This window comes from Lepidochelys kempii, chromosome 2 (assembly GCF_965140285.1).
Source record: "Lepidochelys kempii isolate rLepKem1 chromosome 2, rLepKem1.hap1, whole genome shotgun sequence".
Classification (NCBI taxonomy): domain Eukaryota; kingdom Metazoa; phylum Chordata; order Testudines; family Cheloniidae; genus Lepidochelys; species Lepidochelys kempii.
In genome coordinates, this window is record NC_136381.1 from 86,733,345 (window position 1) to 86,755,195 (window position 21,851).

Below are 21,851 nucleotides of genomic sequence, written 5' to 3' on the forward strand. Positions count from 1 at the left end.
TAGACAGTTGTACATGACTGGCAGCATACAGAACGCTACAGCCTAATCTGCAACGAGTCAGAGCCTTCAAAATAAGAGATCACAAGCTTCCAGAGCAGGATCTTGGGAGCAGTGAAGTCAATGACCAACCAAACTACCATTGGCTTTTACTGGCGCAAACTTGCGCTTGGAACCCGCTCCCGCGGAAGCCTCTGGGAGCTTCCCCATCTGGTGGGCTTGAGTGGGAGCAGGATCGGGCCCCTCTCCCCTTTCCGCTTCGGAAGCGGAGAAGGGGGTCAAAAAGGAGAGGGAGGATCGCGCTCCGCACCCGTCGCTGCCCGCAGCAGCTGATAACATTGGAGAGAAGCAGAAAGCAAGCGCGCTTGCAGCTCAACTCCTACCGATAGTGAAGAAACAAGCCCCACAGCAACTCGAAACTACGTATTAGCGGGGGAGCGAGAGAAAAGCCTGGGTTTGCACAGAAGGAAAAAAAATCAAAGCAATGAAATCAGCCGGCTGCTGAAAGCTGCAGGTTACCCGCTTCGAGCCCAGCTTAGAGGATCGCCCAGCTCCTGCAGCCCCGTGCCCGACTGAAGACGCACTTCACAGAGCTCGGGAGAGCCGCGCTGCTGCACGTGAGCCCGCTGCCACCGCAGTCTAGTGTGAGATTTTATACCCGCTCCGAGCAGCTGTTTTAACCCATAGCTCGGCAGACACAGGGCAACGCACGGGCAGATATATCCATGGGCAGGGATGAAGTCCGCGCCGGGCATCCCCGGCATCCCCCCGGCTGAACAGACTGGGGAAGGCAGGCAGGGAAGCAGGAGCAGCCGATGTCCACCAGCCTTTCCCACTGACCTCAAGCCAAGGACAGCACAGCGGTTCCTTCTGCGCATCGTTATCCGGCGCTGGCCGGGGCGTGCAAATACAACTGGGGCTCAGCAGGGCAAGGAGCAGGCGAGGGGAGGGGGGGGCAAGAAACTGAGGCACCTCACCTGAGTCCTCCGAGGAGCAGGTCCTCCTGCCGCTCCGGAGGATGCTCCCCTTCGCCCCTTTCTCCGGGACAAGGGGCACAGGACAGGGGAGTCCCAGCTGCGGCTCGGCACCCGGGAAGAGGCGCGCGCGCGCTCTCCCGCCGACCCCGGCTGCTTTGACGCGCTCTGCACCCACGGCGGCGGCACCAACTTCCCACCTGCAGCGCTCGCCGGGCTGGGAGTCAGCCCCGCCCGGCCCCGTCACGCCGGCCCGGCCCCGCCCCGCGCGCCCACCGCGCCTCCCGATTGGTGCGCCCTGCGCTCCCCGCCCTCCCTGCCGGCGGGACGCCGCCCGGGCTGCCGCCGCGCTCTGCAGCAGCGGTGTTGGGATGTGGACGAGCGCGGGCTTCGGGGAATTGCTGCTTGCATGACTCACGGCTCTTCCCAGGCAGAGAAAGAGGAATGAATTTGCAGACATGGCTGGGACGGGATGAGGAGAGGGTTTGGACAGAGGGTGTGATCTCATTTACACTGGTGTAACCCTGAAGCGCTATTCTGCATTTACACCCAGCCCGTGCTAGCCCATTGGGGACCCTAAGCAGGAATATTTTGGAGAACCCTCGCTTGCACACAACACATCCTAATAATGAATAGGGGGGTCCTCTGGAGCTGCTTGGGGCCCTAAGCAATTGCACACAGGCTGCTTAAGAAGCCAAATGCCAGCTCTCCCCCCGTGAAATCAGAATCTAGTTCCAGGCACAGGCTGCTCAGAACTTTACAGCTCTGAGGATACTTGGACTAATTGTATCATGTCAGGAGAATGAAGGGGACACTTCCTCCCACCTCTCTCATTTCTTGGTGACAATGTTCTGAAGTATAGAGCGGCCAGGTCTGTTTTTTTCTAGAAAAATCATATTAGAGGACTGGCAGCTGTATAAGCTTCCCCTCCCACACCTTTCCAGAAATTATAAGAGGTATGCATGGAAATCCAGTGACAGATTTCCAGGCATCATTTTTCCTCTCTACAAGGAGTAGAGAACAGAAAGGGAAAACAATACAGGAGCTATCTTCCTCAGCTAAGCATGTTAGGGACCAGTCTCAGCAGTAATGGTAGAAATGATCTGATCTTGGCCTCTGCAGCATAACACAAAATAGTTTAATACAATTAGTAATGTTGCAGAGCGAGAATAATGATTTGTGTAGTAAAGAAGGATCCAGTAATTGACCCAGGGAAGCCACCTTTCAACTATTAATAGGTAGGACTGTTGCTATGTAACATGGGCTTTGTACTTAGTGGGGAAAATGTAGGGCTTGAAAATCCCACCTGTCTCCCCCCTTCCCTCAGCAGTCCTGCTAAAGCCCTTCTTTTGTCCAAGTCATGGGCAATCCTAGTTGCACAAAAGCACATTGAGGTTAGGAGGAGGATAGAATGGAAGAGGTCAGGGAAAGAAAAGAGGACACAGCTGTAGCCATGCAGCCCTTGAGTCTGAGGGCAGCTTATGGTCTGCAAATATGTGTTAAAAAAGCCCAGCCAAACAAACCAAAAAAAGCCTTACTATATTCTGCAGCAATCACCCAGAACACAGTCATTCTAATGTTCTGGATCAGTAATAATGTAGGCCCTTTTTATAAGAGTAGGTCAGTAAGATCCAAATTGTGCCCCACTCTACAGAGGTGCATGAGGTAGGGGAATAGTCACAAGTCACTGGGCACAGTGCTGGGCACAATCAGAATCGCTGCATTCAGGAAACACAAGGATGGTGCCGTGCCTTTGTCCATTGTGGTACTAGCCTCTTAAAGGGGTAGAGGCAATGCCTTCTGCCTTCCCTCATGGAGCACGAGGCAGTAGAGGGGGGTACCCACTGCAGCCTTTCAGTGTTTGTACCAGCAGCTGCACTCTAGCTCCTGGAGACATTAGGTCTGTCTCAGGCATGCCTACAAAAGCTCCTACTGCAGCTTTGGCTTTCAATTCCCCTATCACTGAGGCTGATTAAAATTGTATGTAACCCTAAGTTCAGAGGATTCATACCCTGGAGATCATTGCATAAGGGGAGGGTAGCTAGCCAGGTACCAGTGGCAAAGACTTAGGAACCCTTGCTTTATAAGGCAAGACTGTTGTTTCATGATAAGCTAAGAAAGATGTTCTTAGGCTGACTCAGCCAGGTTATCTTGATATCAAATGTAGTTATGTCAAGAAAGGCTGCTGGTTGTCTGCATTTTTTTTCCCCCCTAGGCAGCTACATATAATTAACTTTGTGAAACTTCCCAGTTTGGAGTCTGACATAATGGATTAAGAAGAGCCAGAGAGAAAGAATTTAGTAAATAGCTGGGTAATAGCAATGCCTTCATTCTTTCTGCTGCTTGGCAGAATTTACATGGAAACTAATGTTACAGTTCTACACTGGGATGCACAAACATGGACCCTTGTTTGTCTGTAGGGTCCCAATAAAATCAATAGGACTCTGCAGAAGGTCTCACCAGCAGGACTGGGACCTAAGAGAATAGACCAGTTTAAATTCTCAGACTGAGGTCAGACATAGGTTCTCAGATACTGTGGTGATGAGCCAAGTATAAATACCTAGTTGAGATTAACGTGCATGATTTTAAAGTTAGTTTGCAGTTCCTTTCTGACTACCAGACAACTTGCTGGTTGGCAGCTTTGGTGTCCCATTTGGCTGAATAGGATTTTTCCTTTCCTCAGCTGCTTCATAGTAGAGAGAAACCAGAATAAGCATAGGGAGCCTTCAAGTTTATGACCCACACCAGCTGTATTGAGAGAGATAAGGGAGCCTACAACAGATTAGAGAACTAGGCCCAGGTCTTCAGCTGGCATAAGTCAGCCTAGCCCCATTAGGTTTAACACAGCTGTGCAGATTTACACCAGTTTCAGTGGAGAGGACTTGTAGGTACATCAGAGTAGCAGGAGTAGTTTAGGCCTGTGGTAAAGAAAGTAGCCAGGGGCCTTTAACTGGGAAGATCTGAAAGAATCAAGAGAATTGTTGTACGGGGGAGACTAGAAGCAGGAAGACGGCCATCAGGGAAAGCAGTTGTTATGTAAGTACTACTAGAAGAAGCTGGCTTTAGGGAACTGTAGGGCAATAGTTTGATTTAAAAAAATTGGAAAAAAATGCTGACTCATGCTGGTGGGAGAAAGGCCCCTGCCAATCACAGTTGTGGAGGCATTAAAGGCCCTAATAACGAGGAGTTCTAAAAATATTCATTCTAATGGTCAGAATGCCTGCTAAGAGAAATCTGACTTTGTGCTTTTAGTTTTGTCAAGCCATTGTACTCCTCAGGACACGACTGTATTTAAGGCAGGTTTTTTTAAAAAAAAAAAAGTTCACCAGTAACAGTGTGGCACCCACCTCTTATGAGCACCCATTCTGGTCAAGTGGGCCTGCAGTCTTCAAATAGTCCTGGCCCTGATATTGGACCATACTCTCAGACCTTCCTCCCTGGAGGCAATGGTTCTGCCCTCTTGATCTACTCTGGCCCCAGCTGGGCCATTAAGTAGTTCAGTTCCCCTTCTGGGGGCTTAATCACTGTCCAATTGTAGGCCAATTCCCAAGTGGCCTATGGGGGACCCAAGCCCACCCACTACTGCAAGTCCCTGCCCAGGGACCCTAAGAATGATATCTACACACCACCATGTTCCTTTAACAAAACTGCCTTCAGTTCCCTGGGCCACTTCCCCAATGCTTCACCCTTACCTCAAGGCTCATTTAAATTCAGGCCCAGCAGCCAGCCAGGAGTTCTCACACTCCCTCAGTCCCTGCCAGTACTGAGCTGTCCATGGTGCTGCAGTTCCCATTGGCCAGTCAAGAGCACCATTTGTACTCTTCTAGCTCTAGCAAGAAACTGACTGTTTCTTGCGCTGCAGCTCCTTTTATATGGCCCTTCTGGGCCCTCATTGGCTGCTCCCTGCAACTACTGTAGGTTGCTTGGAGGACTCCTCTACTGCTGCTTTCCTGGGACAGGTGTGGCAGGACACTGAGGCCTCCAGTAAAGGGCCTCTGGGCCTAGTCCACCCCATCATATCACCCTATTACAGCATTTCAGACAAATCTTTCCAACTAATGGTCCAGTTGGTAGATATTTAATACATATTTACATAATAGATTGTAATTGATCTGAAACCATTTTAATACGTATTGTGTTTAATATGAACACACTATAAAGCAGAATGTCTGTTTCTAAAATGAAAAATTTCACAAAAAGACTACACTAAAGTATCATCAATATGATCTACACTAACTTAGCAAGTAATATTGCAGTAATATTGGATATGAAGTGGAGAGCTTATGACAGGAAGGGCATTCATATTGCTTGAGATTTAAACTCCCAAAAGCTATGCAGAATGTTATATCTAAGCACAATGCGGTGCACAAAGGGAGGTATTTACAACATAACTCTACAAGGCCATTTATACTAGAGAAGGGTGTTAAAAATTGCAGCCAAGCATCACTTATTCCTGCAGTGATTTGGTGTGTCCACAGTGAGCCATTTTGGTTTGGGTAAATAAATCCACTGAAATGTCTGTTTATGGCACTTCAGCCAACTATGGCTACATTAGTATATTAAAACACTTATCCCATGGTTCTCTGCACAGTTCCCCAGAACTTGGATGAATACATATTATATATTGTTCCTTTTGACTCTAGCAGGTAGCTGATATATGAGGTCATGTGGGTTTCCATTAGGAGCAGAAATTGATGATAGCCAAGTATAAGGCAATTCTGTTTATAAAGAAGATACACAAAGCTCTGTTTCCCTTAACATAATAGGATCAAGTGACAAGAGAGTTTGCTTGCTCCCAGTTCCAAGCTTTTTTCCCCAGCCAGAACTATGCTGAAAAAGCTCTGTTGGCTTTTACTCAGGGCCACGCTTCCAGTGCTTCCCTTGCTGTCTCCTGGGTGTTGCAGCCATCCTAGGGGTTTCTGACTCAAATCCACCCAAATCAATCCCCAGCTCTCAGTAGGAGCATTTAACTGTTCCCTCAGCTGGCCTGAATGAGCAGCATTTATCACACCCATAAGCTCAACAAGATCTAACTAACCATCAAAGACATGCTTGCTGGGAGCCACCCAACCTCCATCATATAATTACACACAAAAAACTACGTAGAAAAACATCAAGAGTACGTCTACACAGCTGCTGGGAGGGTGCTTCCCCACAAAGGTAGCCAGACATGCACTAGCTCTACTCAAGCTAGTATGCTAAAATGTGCTTGTAGCAGCATGGGTAGCAGTATGAGCTAGCCATCTAAGTATTGTCAGCAATCACAGCTTGCAGCAAATCCAGTCTCCAGGCAGCCCAATGACTACAGCTGGCTAGTAGCAGGCTGCTTGATTGGCAGGAAGAGTCAGCAGACCAATTCTTAAGCCCAGCAGTCTGGGGATTGCTCAAAGTATTTGCCCAGGATTGTGATAGTTTCTGTGCGTGCTTGTTCCCAGTGCTGCCCCTGCTTTGAACCTAGCCTTGCCTGTGCCATGCCTTGCTCTAGGTAACCCAACCCTGAACCTGGGCTCTATTCTTGGCTACTGACTTCTGCTCTTAGCACTAGGCATAAGTGCCCACATCCTGACACTTTGAGCAGCCCTAAAACAATCAACCACAAAGGAACTAGAGCTGATCTGGTGACCAGAGACCCTTACAAAGGCCCAATATCTCTGTGATGGAGGAAGTGCGAGGCTAGGTTGCCACCCTCCAGGTGCAGAATGCAGTTCTGCAAGCTTTAGTTGCATGACCTTCAGCTCTGACTGCTGTTCCCCATGAGCCCAAGATTCCCCTGCCTGACAAGTTTGGTGATTGTGACAAATTTCATGGGTTCCTAAATGAAGTCAGCTCTCATTTTTGCTATGTCTGCAATCCCAATTGGGATAAGTTACTGGGGAGACCCTGATTTGGCATTTCTGCACCTGAAAAAATCATGCCTGATTCTGAGACAATTTGAGGACTTTGTTCAAGCAATGGTGGTGATCTTTAATGACCCAAGTTACTAGTATATGGCCAAAGCCACACTTCAGGTGTTGTGTCAGGGACAATGGCCAGTTGCTAAATATGCAGTGGAGTTCTGATGTTTGGTTGTAGACACTGAATGGAACAAGGCTGCCCAGGGTTATTTTTGACTTGGCCTAAATGATTATAGTAATGATGAACTGGCAGGGTGGAATCACTGACCAGCCTGGATGCCTTAGTCGATTTAGGAATCAAGATCAACAACTGCCTGACCAAACACTGCCAAGAAAAAAATTGGTCCTTCCGACTTCCACCAGCCCTGCCAGTTCCATCTCCACTCCTCCCCAGCCGTCCACACCAAAACTTGTCCACCAGTATCCTGCTTATGGCCAATCAGCATCCAACAATCTCCAACTTCAACTCTGGCACTCTGTGATGCCCGATACCACTCTAGAAGCGCTGGTGGACTAGGATGCCTCAGGAAGTTTAATGGATCTGGAGTTCACCTGAGCGCACAAGGCTCTCATCCAACGTAAGGACCCCACCCTGAGTTAGTGGATTCTATAGAAGAGTCACTTGTCTCATTGGGACCAGTCACCCACCAGAGGGCTCCCTTAGAGATAACTACCCTTTGAGGCCACTGAGGCCTTCCAATTTGGGCTAATTCATGCACCAAATTCAGCACTTTGCCTTAGCATTGGCTAGCTCATTGCCCACAACACATGCATCTACTGGCGATCAGCCATCACATGCTTTGACTCCTGTCTTGCTGACAATCCTGTTTCCTGAGTGCCAACTGGGGACAAGCTATAAAAGGTTGCTGATTAGGTACTCCAAAGAATTTAGAGAAGTGAAGAGGATCCAAAGGCAACCCCAGCAACTCCCACGAACCTCCCCAACAGCCCCAGGGATTTCTGTTAAATATCAACACTATGCTGATGTGTTTTCCAAAAGAAAGCTGATACCCTACTGCAGCTATGACTGCCCCATCAACCTCCAGCTGGAAGCAGAGGTTCCCTTCAGGTGTATTTACTCCCTTTCAGAATTTCAGGCCCTCCAGAGCTAACCCACAGAAAGGGTTCATTCCCCCCTCTATGTCCCCAGTGGGGGCCCTGGTCACCTTCATGGTGAAGAAAGGTGGATCCCTCTGGCCTTCTGACTACTACTGAACTCTGAACAAGATTACAGTCTGACACAGTTACCTACCTCTTACCACATATTAATGAGCTGTTTGAAAGACTCCGCTCTGACAAGATCTTCACAAAGTTTGACCTCCATGGAGCTTATAACTGGGCGAGGATTCAGAAAGGAGACAAATGGAAGACTGCCTTCCATATCCTATATGCCCACTTTGAGTTTTTGGTTTTACCATTTGGGCAGTCCAATATCCCGGCAATCTTCCAGCATTTTATAAATGACATCTTCAGAACATGCTGAACCAATGTGTCATCATTTACCTGAATGATGTCTTAATTTTCTCTGAAAGACTAGCCCTCCACAATCATCATGTATACTCTGATGTGGAGAGACTTCAACAAAACCACCTCTACCATCCGCCATCATGCTCAAAGTGTCCAACTTTGTCACTAGAGTGGGACATTGCACTCCATATGATTTTATGAAAATATGCTAATGAGTATGAATATAATGTAATTGGAATATGCTTCATGCAAAAGGTATCTTGTAACATATCATTACAAAGCTTATAATCTACTGAGTGTAGTCATCCAATTTTTATAAATGTACCATTCTCATATCTGAAACTAGAAATATGAACGATAACTTTGAGGTCCTATTGAAATTATGCAAAGTGTGGGCCATTAATGATGGTTTGGAATCTTGATGGCTACCATCAACTAGGACAACTGGTTGTAAATGGCTCTTTTTACTTGCAAGCCTTCCTGTGAGTCAGGCCAGGAAGAATGAAGGCTTGGGGTCTCACAGGATATGTGACCATGTCACCGGGTACTGGTGTATCTTAAACCTAGGGCTTTTCCATTTAGAAGGAGGAGTGGGGACCCAGAGAGACAAAAGATTCCCACCTTGTGCCAAAGCTATATAAGAGGGTGGAACAGAACAAAGGAGGCTGCAGTCATGAGAAATCCCCTAGCTACCACCTGAGCTGAAACGAGGACTGTACCGGGGAAAGGATTGGGCCCAGACTAGGAAGGCATCCAGTCTGTGAAAGAAGCTTATTGGAACATCTCTGAGGGTGAGATTTCATCTGTATTCAGTTTCCTACTGTATTAGGCTTAGACTTGCATGTTTTTGTTTTATTTTGCTTGGTAACTTACTTTGTTCTGTCTGTTATTACTTGGAACCACTTAAATCCTACTTGTTGAACTTAATAAGATCACTTTTGTTTATTAATTAACCCAGACTAAGCAATTAATACCCAGGGGAGCAAACAGATGTGCATATCTCTCTATCAGTGTTATAGAGGGTGGACACTTTATGAGTTTACCCTGTATAAGCTTTATACAGAGTAAAACAGATTTATTTGGGGTTTGGATCCCATTGGGAGCTGGGTGTCAGGGTGCTAGAGACAGGAACACCTCTTAAGCTGTTTTCAGTTAAGTCTGCAGCTTTTGGGGGGGGGCATGGTTCAGACCTAGGTCTGTGTTTGCAGAGGCTAGCGTGTCTGGCTCAACAAGCCAGGGTACTGTCCCTGTCCCAAGCTGGCAGGGAAAACGGGCTCAGAGGTAGTCTCAGCACATCAGGTGGAAGAGAAAGGGGCCACCACCAGGGGAGGTGGTGGCTTAGGTAGGGAGACCCAGGCCCACCCAACTCCACTGGGCCTTGACCAAGGGCCCTGACAGTGGCAGAGTGCTCTGCCACTAGGTCATAGAATATCAGGGTTGGAAGGGACCTCAGGAGGTTGGAAGGGACCTCAGGAGTCCAACCCCCTGCTCAAAGCAGGACCTATCCCCAAGCTCAGGACTTCCACCAAAACACACTGACCTCACTCACGTGGGAGGTACCACTCACACAACCTCCTTGGGTCACTTCCTACCGTGTTTCCAGGCATTGTAGTCCATTGAGCATCAGGGCTCCTGGGCTCCTCAGTGCAGGTGATTCCCTGCAGCTCCATCAGCTGCAGCCCTCCGGTCTGGGTCTCAGAGTGTCCAGTTCCTACAGGCAAAGGCTGTGATGGCTCTTAGTCTGGAGCCTCTACCCCAGGTCTTTCCCTGGCAGCCTAGGATGAGCACAGTCTGAGGGGCGGGACTTCCGCTGCCCATAGTGTGGGGTTATCCCCCTCTTGTCCAATGTGGGGTATGCACACTCTGTCACAAGCCTCCTCTCTCAAGGAGGTATGTTCTGGAGGTACAATCTCAGCTTCAGGCATTGAAACTGCACCACAATTTGCTATTTGCAGGCCATTTTGGCCAATTCAAGACTTTGAATCTAGTATCAAGGAGCTTTTGTTGGCCAGTCCTACAAGCTTACATCAAGGATTAGGTCTTGTGACCTCTGCACCTGTACCAAGAAGCCAGAATCAAAAACACTAGGAGTTCTCCAGCCTCTGCCCATTCCTTGGCAGTCTTGGTCTACTATATCAATGGACTTCATTGTAGAACTGCCATACTCTTGGGAACACTCAATAATCCTGATTGGTGTTGACCTTCTAACTAAGATGGTACACTTGATCCTGTGCCCTGCTGTTCCTACTGCATGGGAGACAGCTCGGCTTTTCCTAGAAAAGATCTTTCACTACCACGGTTACTGTCATAAATATAAAGGGAAGGGTAAACCCCTTTGAAATCCCTCCTGGCCAGGGGAAAGCTCCTCTCACCTGTAAAGGGTTAAGAAGCTAAAGGTAACCTCGCTGGCACCTGACCAAAATGACCAATGAGGAGACAAGATACTTTCAGAAGCTGGGAGGAGGGAGAGAAACAAAGGGTCTGTGTCTGTCTGTAGTTGTCTTGGCCGTGGATAGACCAGGAATGGAGTCTTAGAACTTTTAGTAAGTAATCTAGCTAGGTATGTGTTAGATTATGATTTCTTTAAATGGCTGAGAAAAGAATTGTGCTGAATAGAATAACTATTTCTGTCTGTGTATCTTTTTTGTAACTTAAGGTTTTGCCGAGAGGGGTTCTCTATGTTTTTGAATCTAATTACCCTGTAAGATATCTACCATCCTGATTTTACAGGGGGGATTTCTTTATTTCTATTTACTTCTATTTTTTATTAAAAGTCTTCTTGTAAAACACTGAATGCTTTTTCATTGTTCTCAGATCCAAGGGTTTGGGTCTGTGGTCACCTATGCAAATTGGTGAGGCTTTTTATCCAACATTTCCCAGGAAAGGGGGGGTGCAAGTGTTGGGAGGATTGTTCATTGTTCTTAAGATCCAAGGGTCTGGGTCTGTAGTCACCTAGGCAAATTGGTGAGGCTTTTTACCAAACCTTGTCCAGGAAGTGGGGTGCAAGGTTTTGGGAAGTATTTTGGGGGGAAGGACGCGTCCAAACAGCTCTTCCCCAGTAACCAGTATTAGTTTGGTGGTGGTAGCGGCCAGTCCAAGGATAACGGGGGTAATATTTTGTACCTTGGGGAAGTTTTGACCTAAGCTGGTAAAGATAAGCTTAGGAGGTTTTTCATGCAGGTCCCCACATCTGTACCCTAGAGTTCAGAGTGGGGGAGGAACCTTGACAGTTACTGACAGGCATTGTGTTGAATGGGGATCCAAGTTTGTCTTCCGATTCTTGTAGAAATTTCTCAGACTCTTTAGCATCAAATCCCTCCACACATCCACCTACTAATGGGCAAACAGAGAGAGTCACTGCTCCAAAAGTTGATGATCTTTGCTGCTTTCCAAGTTACCACGAGGACAACTGGCTCTTCCTGCTGGGCCAAATTCACAGATTCAACCCCTACCTCAACCCAGAAGAGCCTGTCTTTGCAAACTATGGTTTGCACCTCCACTTCCAATCAGACTTACCCATGAGTTCCTCAGTACCAGCCGCTGCAGATTTAGCCTCCCACCTACACTGGGAGCTCAGAGAACACTTGTAGTCTGCCAGAAAAGCCTTATAAACACCATGCAAACCAAGACTGTCAGACTGGACCCTGATCTGTCTGTAGAGAACAAGGTGTGGCTCTCTGACCAGTACCTTTAATCGAGCTGCCCATTCACTAAATTAGACTACCAATACCTGGGCCCTTTCAAGATCTTAGAACAGGTAAAGCCAGTGGCCTTAGGGTTACAGCTGCCTGAATCCTTGAAGATCCACCCATCTTTCACATGTCACTTTTAAAGCCCTACGCTGACAACCCAAACCCAAACCACTCCAATCTGCCACTGCCACCCATACAGTCCACAGACAGGAAGAGTACCTGGCCCACTGAATCCTTGACTCTCGGTGAATTAGGGGAAGGATCCAGTACCTGGTAGACTCAGAGCGGCCAGATGAATGGCTTCGGGAACCAGTAGAGAACATCCACACCGCAGACCTATTGCGAGAGTTCTATTGAAAGTATCCCCAGAAACTGGTCCCGAGGCAACCTCAAAGGGCCATACTGTCAGGAATCAGGGCCTGCAGAGCCAGTCTCTGAGCCCCCTAATGAGCACAGCTGGCCTGTAGTAGGCTGTCTGAGTGGCAACATTGCCTGATTTGGTGGGAAGAGTCAGCAGACCAGCTCTTAAGCCCAGAAGCCATGGGAGTTTGGCAGCTGCTCAAAGCATTCACCCTTGTCTGCAATAGCTCCTGCTCCTGTCTTGGACCCAACCCTGGTCCTGCCTTCCCTCACTGCAAGTAACCCAGCTCTGACCCTCAGCTCCAATTCCTGGCTAGTGTCTTTTTGTCCAACCACTAGGAGTGACTCCTGCTCTAAACACTAGGCATGACTGCCCACCTCCTAGTCTCTGAGAAGCAAGTACCCTGGGATCAGATGGGGTTGGACTTGGACACCTAGCCCCAGCTGGTTCCCATGCCACTGCTGCCACACTGATATTTTAAAGTGTGTTAGCTTTAGTGGAGCTAGTGTAGGTCTACCTTCGCTTGGAAGCACCCTTCCACCTGCTGTGTAGATGTATTTTAAGATTAGAATCTCAAGCACTCAACATTAGGAAATGCTAGAATTAGGGTTGCCCCACTGTGTGTATGCATGGTGATATAGCCTTTAATTACATGATCATATACTTTTTCCAACAGGAGCCTTGCCTCATTCAGTGCACAGGACTGACAGTGCTCACTACTCAGTGTGTAACCCCATGCTTTGTCTACTGCACACTTTTCAAATAATCGGAATACAGGATTATTAATTTCCTAATGAACTTTTCTATGGAGCTCATCACTGTAATATCTGAGTGCTTCACACACTATTTTTTCCTTCACAAAGACCCTATTAAGTGAGTGGATGGTATTATCTCCATTTCATATATGGGGAACAGATGCACAAAGAGAATTAAGGTGAAACGTATTTTAAGTGCCCAATTTGAGACACCTAAGGCCAGATTTTTTCCGAGTATTTAGCATTATAGAGTTTACATTTTGAATTCACATCTTTCATTGACATCGGTTGCGGCTGTGAGTGCTCAGCAGGTCTGCAAGTCAGACCCCAAGATCTTAAGTTAAGCACCTAGAAAATGAAGATCACAGGATTAGAGACCATCTCTGAAAAGTTTGGTTTAAGTGACATGCCTAGCATCACACACAAACTGTGTGGCAGAGGCAGGGGTAGAATCCAGATTCCCAGGGCAGCATTCAACTACACTACCATCGTACTATCCTTTTTCCTCCCTTGAAATTTCCTGCCTCTTTCTCTGTGTACCTTCCACCTTCTACATCACATGAGACTAGTGTCCAACAGACAATATTGGCTGACTGCTTGGGTCAAAAGAGATAACAATATATAATGTACCCTGAAAGTTGCACTGTAGAGGATAGTGCGTGACCAGTCTGGTCAGCACTGGAGATGTGAGAGGCTTGAGCATGCTCAGTGAGGGTGGAATCTTTAACTCTAGCAAGTCTCTAGTGAGCATGTGGAAATGCTATTTTCAGAGGCTTATAATGTTCCCAAATTTGGATGCATTTTCACAGAAACAGCAAAAGGCACATCACTGCCACAAAGGTCATTGCCTTGCCAAATATCAAGGCCTTATCCAAAGCATAGGGGCACTCGAGCTTCTCAAATAATTGGTCACATTTTTCTGTCATTGCAAAATACTGTATATTTTTCTACTCTTATTCTCAGAAACAGCTGGACTGATTCTAGCTGAGGCAGAGCTAGAATGGATAATTTCAACCCAAACAGTTAGATTTTGACAAAATTATATGCAACTGTAGAAGGTTCTTATAATGGGAAATGTCAGTTGACCTTTATAAGAGGTATGCTACCAGCCATCCCATAATACTAATATTATAGTTATTTTTTGCTAATTTGGTTTGTAGTTCCAATGGTTTAGTTCAGTGGCTGAATCCAGCTGGGGAGGTGATCATCTCACAGAATTGAATGCCAATAACCCTCACCATGGCAGGGAAGAAAGAATGCAGAGGGAGTTTCATCCTTAATAATTGCTGAAGGAAAGGCTGGAGCATGGTGGGATTGCACTGGGAGGAATAGCTGCATCAATACAGTTGCAAACGCTGGATTCCTACTGTAGTAGCCCTGAAACAGATTTAAACCAACATGAGCAAAGGCATTTTTGAGACTTTGTCAGAGATGGGGCAACCATAAGAGCACTAACAATTCATCTGCAATATTCACAGAATTTCTGCATGTGGACATAAAGGGCCTGATTCTTGACACTGGTGTAAATCTGGAATGACTGCAATGAAATCAATGTGGTTACAACTGTACAAAACCAGTATAAATAAGATGAGAATCTGGTCGAAGTGTTTTGCCAGCATTAGAAGTCCTTAGAAATGGTGTGGGCCACAACAGTACTGTCTGACTGGCCTCATATATCCAAACTTTTATGGACCCTTAGTGTTATTGGAACTGCTCTAATGGATTTTTACTTTAATTGAATCTCAATGTTTCATTTACAAACAAGTTTGTTTTTAACAAAAGAGGGATATCGCATTTACTGTACAAGAGTTTTCAGTAAAGAAAGTCCTTTCTGTATTCTCTAGGTTACAATCTCCACTAGGATAATAGTTGGTGATACTCATACCTGGTATTATCTGCCCCTTAATGCATAACATGGAGACCTGCCACTGCAGCACGAATCCTCTTTTCCTTACCCTGCAAATCTGTTCCTGAAAAATTTGAATGCCTTAGATTAAAAAGCCATAGAAAAAACCCCTAAATCCTCTATTTTAAGCTAGGGAGCCTTGCAGTATGTTTGGTAAATTTTAAGCAATAGTTTGTTAGAATGTTCCAACCATCAGAGATTGCTTCTGAATCAAGGGCCAGGATTATTTTAGATCAGACTTATCCAAAGCTATTATTCTTTTTTATAATGTCAAATGTGCTTGATGCTTTCCAAAAACTGTAAAACAGGGTCCCTGCCTCAAGAATTTACAATCCAAGGGTTGATCCTGTGCCCACTTAAGTCAATGTGGGTTTTGCCATTGATTGCCCTGCTTGCACTGGATTACAAAGCTTGATAGCATTTTTCTTGTAAAACCCAAATAAGAATAAGCTATAAGAGAAGACCAACACTGATTATGTTAATCCATTACCTGGCCTGTTATGACAAAGTGGAGAGATTTCATCCCTCCCATACTCACCTCTGAAACAGAGTAGTTACTTTTATTCAAAAGTGTGTTTTTCAGATTTGCAGAAAGCACAAACACTCCCTACAAAACATATATAAAATTTGTGAAAAATTCGTTTCAGTCTTGACAAGGAAACTGACTGGATAATCTGATAGGTCTGTTGTAGATCTGATTTCTGTGATTACATACTCACAATATATGCTGCTTTATGTTCTAAAATCGTATGCTATGTTTTCACCCAATGGAATGGAGTTTTCCCCAGTGTGGTTCTTTCACTGTAACACAACGTTCCTTTTTTTTTTTTTTTTTTACCATGAGGCTATACATTTCCATGAGAAACTCACTCTTCTAAAACATATAATTTCAGATTAGAGAAATGTATTGGAAATGCTTTAAATATGCTACAAAACTGGGGCCTCATTTTGTGATATGTTGAGGTCTCTGCTTCCAGAGCTTGCCCCCTAGAGACAGTAGTAAAAACTACACTTACATCTGATTTCACAGTGGACCCTCCCTTATCCACATCACTAGTTTACACACTAAACAGCAGTCTCTCCCGATTTCTCAAAGATGAACAGCAGAATATTATATTGAAGTCTCATATTACTAAGACTTATTGACTAGCAAACTATACAGTTCATTATTAGTATATCATTAAATGTATTAAGCTATGTTACACTTGTTTAAATACATGGACAGAGTAAATTGAGTTTAGAGTTGTCAATACTGATTTTTCAGTTTGCTGACTGTTCCAAAGAAAAAAAATTGGTTCAGGTCAAACTGAAGGTCAGAAAATGTTTCAGGTTGAATGAAGTGTTTTGTTTTGGATAGGTAGAATAAAAGCAAAGGAAACGAAGAGCTAGATTCACAAAATAGAGGAGCAGTGAGTGGAACTCCGGTATCCCACCCCCTCCCCTGGGACGTTTCCTAAACACTGGGCTACAGCGGCTCTCTCTGGCCCAATAACTATTCAAAACAGAACAGCTTCAGTAGGTGAGAATGAGAACACTCGACCCCAGAACACCCAAAGCCTGGGAATTAGAGCACTCAGCAGGGAATAGGGGGGGACTTGTGTTCAAATCCCTGCCCTAGATCTGAGTCTCCCATATCCCAGGAAGTGCCCTAGCCTCTGGGCTAAAGATTTAGAATCTTTGAATCTAGAATGTGTGAATCCAGCCCAGAAAAAAACCCACCCAATGTGAAAACGGCCATGATAAGATTATTGTGCAAAATCCCACCCATTGTGCAATCTGGCCATGATAAGAAATTAGACCCTGTTCTAAACAACAGTTGTCACAGAATAACCGGAAGCCTAAAGCCAACACTAAAGGAAAGCCAGTACTTACTGGCTGGCATTGCACCACCTGATATCAGGAGGAAGGTAGGAAGCCAAAGGAAAAGATCACAGCAGATGGAAGATCCAAGACATCTATTATATGGTCACACGGGAGTAATCAAATGCCTTAAATCGCAAAAGTGTTTTGCCTTTGACTCATTGACTCATTTGGGGGGAGGGATAGCTCAGTGGTTTGAGCATTGGCCTGCTAAACCCAGGGTTGTGAGTTCAATCCTTGAGGGGGCCATTTAGGGATCTGGGGCAAAAATTGGGGATTGGTCCTGCTTTGAGCAGGGGGTTGGTCTAGATGACCTCCTGAGGTCCCTTCCAACTCTGATATTCTATGATTCTATGATTCATTAATTGCAAAATGGGTCATCTCGACATCTCCAAAGATTTTTCTTTTTAACCAAAGCAATTTACCAGAACTGACATACTCATGAAACGGTTCAGTCAATCCAAATTTGTATTTTTCACTGAAAAAAGTGCTATTCCAAAATTTCCCCCCAGCTCTCATTGAGTTATGCATCACCATTACACTGTGTGTATATTGATTTACTTGCTAACCTGTAAGATTGAGTAATTCACAATGGGTCTCCCAGTCAATAGGGAAATTATAGATGGTCTACTGTACGTTTGTTTTTAATAAAGAGATTTATATGTGAAGCGTGAGGTGAGTAGAATTCTCCTCAATACAAAAATATGCGCTGTTAATGGTATGCAGCCATATTTTTGATTAAACAAATTAAGGTATTTACAAGTGAAATGGCACTACCACAGATTAAGCATCCTCCCCGGTGATGGATCAGCAGTCCAAACCAAAGCTGTTGTCCAAACCAGACGCACCGGATATGTATCCTTAATACAATTAAATTACAAATCCAGGGAGGCTTCGTTGCGTTATACTGTGGTGCTGGAGTGCTGGTGGCTGTCAGCAAGCAAGTTGTTGACCTGTGAGCAATGACAGCCCTCGCTGGAGTGCACCAGCAGGGGTGCTGGAGCAATTTGTATAGTGGGGGGTGCTGAGGGCCATTGAACCAAACTGTAAACCCTGTTTATAAAATGGAAACCACTTCAAGCCAAGGGGTGCGGCAGCACCACTCACCCCCTAGTTCCAGCACCTAGGTGTACTGGGCATGCTAGCCATCTATTAATCAGGCTAAATGAGGGAGAAATTCAATGCCCCTTAGTTTAGTGACAGCTGAAACAATAAAAGCCACTTCCCAAGACACAGACTATCATGTTCAGACCTGAGTAGAAGATGAGCCATGTGGCCCAAGGATTTTGCTTGGGGACCGATTTCAAATTCAGGGACTCTTGCACTGATTTGGTTGCAGCTGTGTCCAAGTGTGTTTGAAAAGAAACAAGAAGTTAGCAGGCAGCGAGAGAAGCTGCAGGAGTGTAACCCCAAGAGGTAGTTGAGAGAGCACCTTTAGGGCACAGGACTGCTGGAAAGGCCTTCCTAAAAATTGAGAGCATGGAAGTTGCCTCCAGTTTGGTCCTACTATGTTCAGGGAAACAGGACTTTAGGGACATTCTGTGTAATGAAAAAGGATTGCACTAAAGAAATACTTAAGTGTTATAAATGTCTCCTCCTAATAGAAACAAACCTAACAAAGGCTTGAATATTGGCTAGCTGCTCAGCCAAGGGGAAATATCAAACTGCAATATCATATAATCCACAATAATCCCCATAGCATAACTCTTAAACTATGTTTCCATAAATCCCAAAAGGAGTAAGACCCCCGCAGCCCCCATCAAACCACCACTCATCCCCTCCACCACAAAAGGCTAAGAGGACATATTAACTTTATAGCCTTACTCCGAGTTTCTGTTGGCATCTCATTTTGTTTCACAAAGATATGGAACCATGCCTTCCTTTATGGACAAATAATTCTTCTTCTCATGTCCTTGCCGCAAAGTAAATGTTTTTCCAGAACCGTGCGCAAGCTATGGTTCTTTCTGTTTCTTCAGTGTGGTCCTCCATTGTACCGGTGTCCCCAAAGAGTTGGCAAACAAGCAGGTGCTCCATAGTCTGCACTTCACCGCACTTGAATATATTCTTATAATTAGAGTAGCCCCATTTGCTCATATAGTCTTTGATCTGCCAGTTTATGTGTGCAGGTGGTTCAGGCATTGCCACATTGACCATCTGTATCAGCCCTCCAGGAAGGTCCTCCTGAGGATCCAGCTCTATTTCAGTGCATCTGACTGCACGTATAGTCTTTCATTCCATAACTTCAGTTGTGCCTTACCAGCTGCTGGAGTCAAAGGCAAAACACTTTTGCGATTTAAGGCATTTGATTACTCCTGTGTGACCATATAATAGATGTCTTGGATCTTCCATCTGCTGTTCTTTTGATCTTTTCCTTTGGCTTCCTACCTTCCTCCTGATATCAGGTGGTGCAATGCCAGCCAGTAAGTACTGGCTTTCCTTTAGTGTTGGCTTTAGGCTTCCGGTTATTCTGTGACAACTGTTTAGAACGGGGTCTAATTTCTTATCATGGCAAGATTGTTCTCACACTGGACAGCCATACTCTGCTCTGGAGTAGCATAAGGTGGTAGCTGTGGTTCACAAAGTAAATGGATTGGCTTCCCACTTTGAGGTGACCAGCTTTGAGGATGTTGTTATGGGTGGTAACTTTCCCTTTCGTCTTCTCTACATGTGCTTTGAAGAAAAAGGTCTGGTCAAATGTCACCCCAAGTAGACAGGGTTCAGATGATTAGCCCATGGGATTCCGCCCTGGTGATGTTTAATTTCCACTTGGCATCTTGATGGCGTAGGTGAAAGGCCATCACCTGTGTCTTGGTCAGGTTGTCATATTCTTGCCCTGACCCCCAGGGCAACCATATTCAGCTGGTTCTTATTGTAATAAGTCGAGAGGTTGCTCAGTGAACATTTCAGTCTATTCTTGACAGTGGCAAGGTCCTTCTCCTGTGAAGTGATGCATAGATCGGCGTATATAAAGCTCCTTGTGTTGCTCTGTATGGGCTGGTCATTGGTATATATGTTGAAGAGGACTGGGCTAACACACTGTCCTGTGGGAGGCCATTTAGTTATTGTCTCCAATGGCTCTGTTTCTTGCACAGTTCTATGTAAGTGTCTGTTCTCCAAAAGAGAAAGCTGCACTGGGTGTTAGTTGTGCATCATATTGTAGATTTTGGCAAGCAAATTTTGTGGTTGACTGTATTGTATGCTGCTGATAGATCTATGAACACAGCACCTGTTCATTCCTCACTTGAATCCATCTTCAATATGTTGGGTGATATTTACTATTTGGGCAGTACAGTACTTTCCTGGTCTAAATCTGGCTTGTTCTGGTATTAGATGCTGTTCGATATGAGCTGAGAGGTGACTGAGAATGAGGAGTTTATAAAGGTATGTGTGCATACCATGCATTGGACAAGAGAGGGTTAACCCCACACTATGAATGAAGTCCTGCCCCTCAGACCATGCTGGTCATGCACCAGCTGCTGCCTCAGTATAAGAGGGAGCAGCCCAGCTCATTCTAGGCTGACCGCTGGAGGGGAAAGACCTTTGGCAGAGGCTCCAGCTGAAGAGAGCCACAGACCCTGAGAGCAGGACTGCAGGTCTGTGGCCAATGGAGTCCCAGGGAATCATTTGCACTGAGGAGTCCAGAGACCCTGATGCCCCATGGACTGCAGCTTCTGGAAGCATGGTAGGAAGTGACCTAGGGAGGGTGAGCGAATGGTATCTCCCACCCATGTAACGTCAGCATGTTTCTGTGGGATTTCTAGCTGACCCACTGGCAGACCACTCCTCCACTGTTAGGGCCCTGGGTCGGGGCCCAGTGGAGTCAGGTGGGCCCAGGCCCCCCTACCCAGGCTGCCGCCCCACTGATGGCTACCCCCTAGTCCTGGCAACTAGGCTGTTACATTGACTCTGGCCACTAGGCCACGCTGCCCAGAACGCAAGGGCCACTGTAATTGATTCTGGCCACTAGGCCGTACTGCCCTGTGTCAGTGGGCTGTTATATTGACTCTGGCCGCTAGGCCGTGCTACCCTGAATGCAAGGCCCATTGTAATTGACTCTGGCCATTAGGTTGCACTGCCCTGACCCCAAGGGCCACCATACTGCCTCTGGCCTCTGGGCTGTGCCGCTTGCAGCCTAAAGACTTCCAGGAAGACTGTAACCATGGCGGTCTCACAACCCTGCCATGCCCCAAAGGAGGATGGGATGTGCATACCACATAGAAGTGAAATTGGCCTGAAGGATGGCATAGAAGTGATATTGGCCTGAAGTTCTTTGGGTCAGAGGCATCCTTCCCTGGATTCAACAGCGCTATCACATGGGCTTGTCACCATCATTTAGGTATTCTAAGGGTTGATGAGCAATGGTTAAAAAGGTACAATACCCATAAGTTGGTTGCAGTACCAGATTGCTTAAGCTGCTCCATGCATATATGTTGAGTTCAGGTGCTTTGCTGTTCTTCAAGTGACTTATTCTGGCATTGAGTTTATCTATTGTGTATGGTGCACAGAAACAATTTTCTTCCAGATCAGTTTGCTGTCTAATTAATATTTTAGGCTTTTTGTTCAGAGCTTTCACACTGAGCAGAAGCTGGTCTGTCACCGGATTGTCCATGATGTTGCTCTACTTCCTTTGAATCATTATTCAATTTGTGATTGGTCAGTCATGCTTTCCTACTAGTGTGGGTCGTGTATTCCTTCCATTTCTGTTGCCTTTCTTCTTGAAGCTTGTTAAGGCTGTCCCTGCCACAATAGTGTCTTCCCAAAAGGGGTCTCTTTGGAACATTTGTTGGTATTTTTTATATTCGGCTGCTAGCAAGGGAGTGAAGCCGACTATGTGCTCAGTTCTACATCCTCGAGGTATATACCTCTTGGAGGTGTTGTGCAGTACGATTCACAAACAGATTGTAATTCTCCGAGGCTGGATCAATGCGAATCATTTTTTGTCAAG

At 45.9% G+C, this 21,851-nt stretch overlaps 1 protein-coding gene across 2 annotated transcripts in view; it reads right to left on the minus strand.

Annotated features, from left to right (window-relative positions):
- EPB41L3 (erythrocyte membrane protein band 4.1 like 3) overlaps positions 1 to 1,174 on the minus strand; it is a 198,112-nt gene extending 196,938 nt beyond the window's left edge. The window contains exon 1 of one of the 2 annotated variants that reach the window (XM_073331510.2): positions 975 to 1,174. The gene's annotated coding sequence lies outside the window, so the exon portion shown is untranslated. The remainder of the gene's footprint in view (positions 1 to 974) is intronic. The other variant, XM_073331503.2, reaches the window with a different exon arrangement.
- Between the last annotated feature and the right edge of the window lie 20,677 nt (positions 1,175 to 21,851).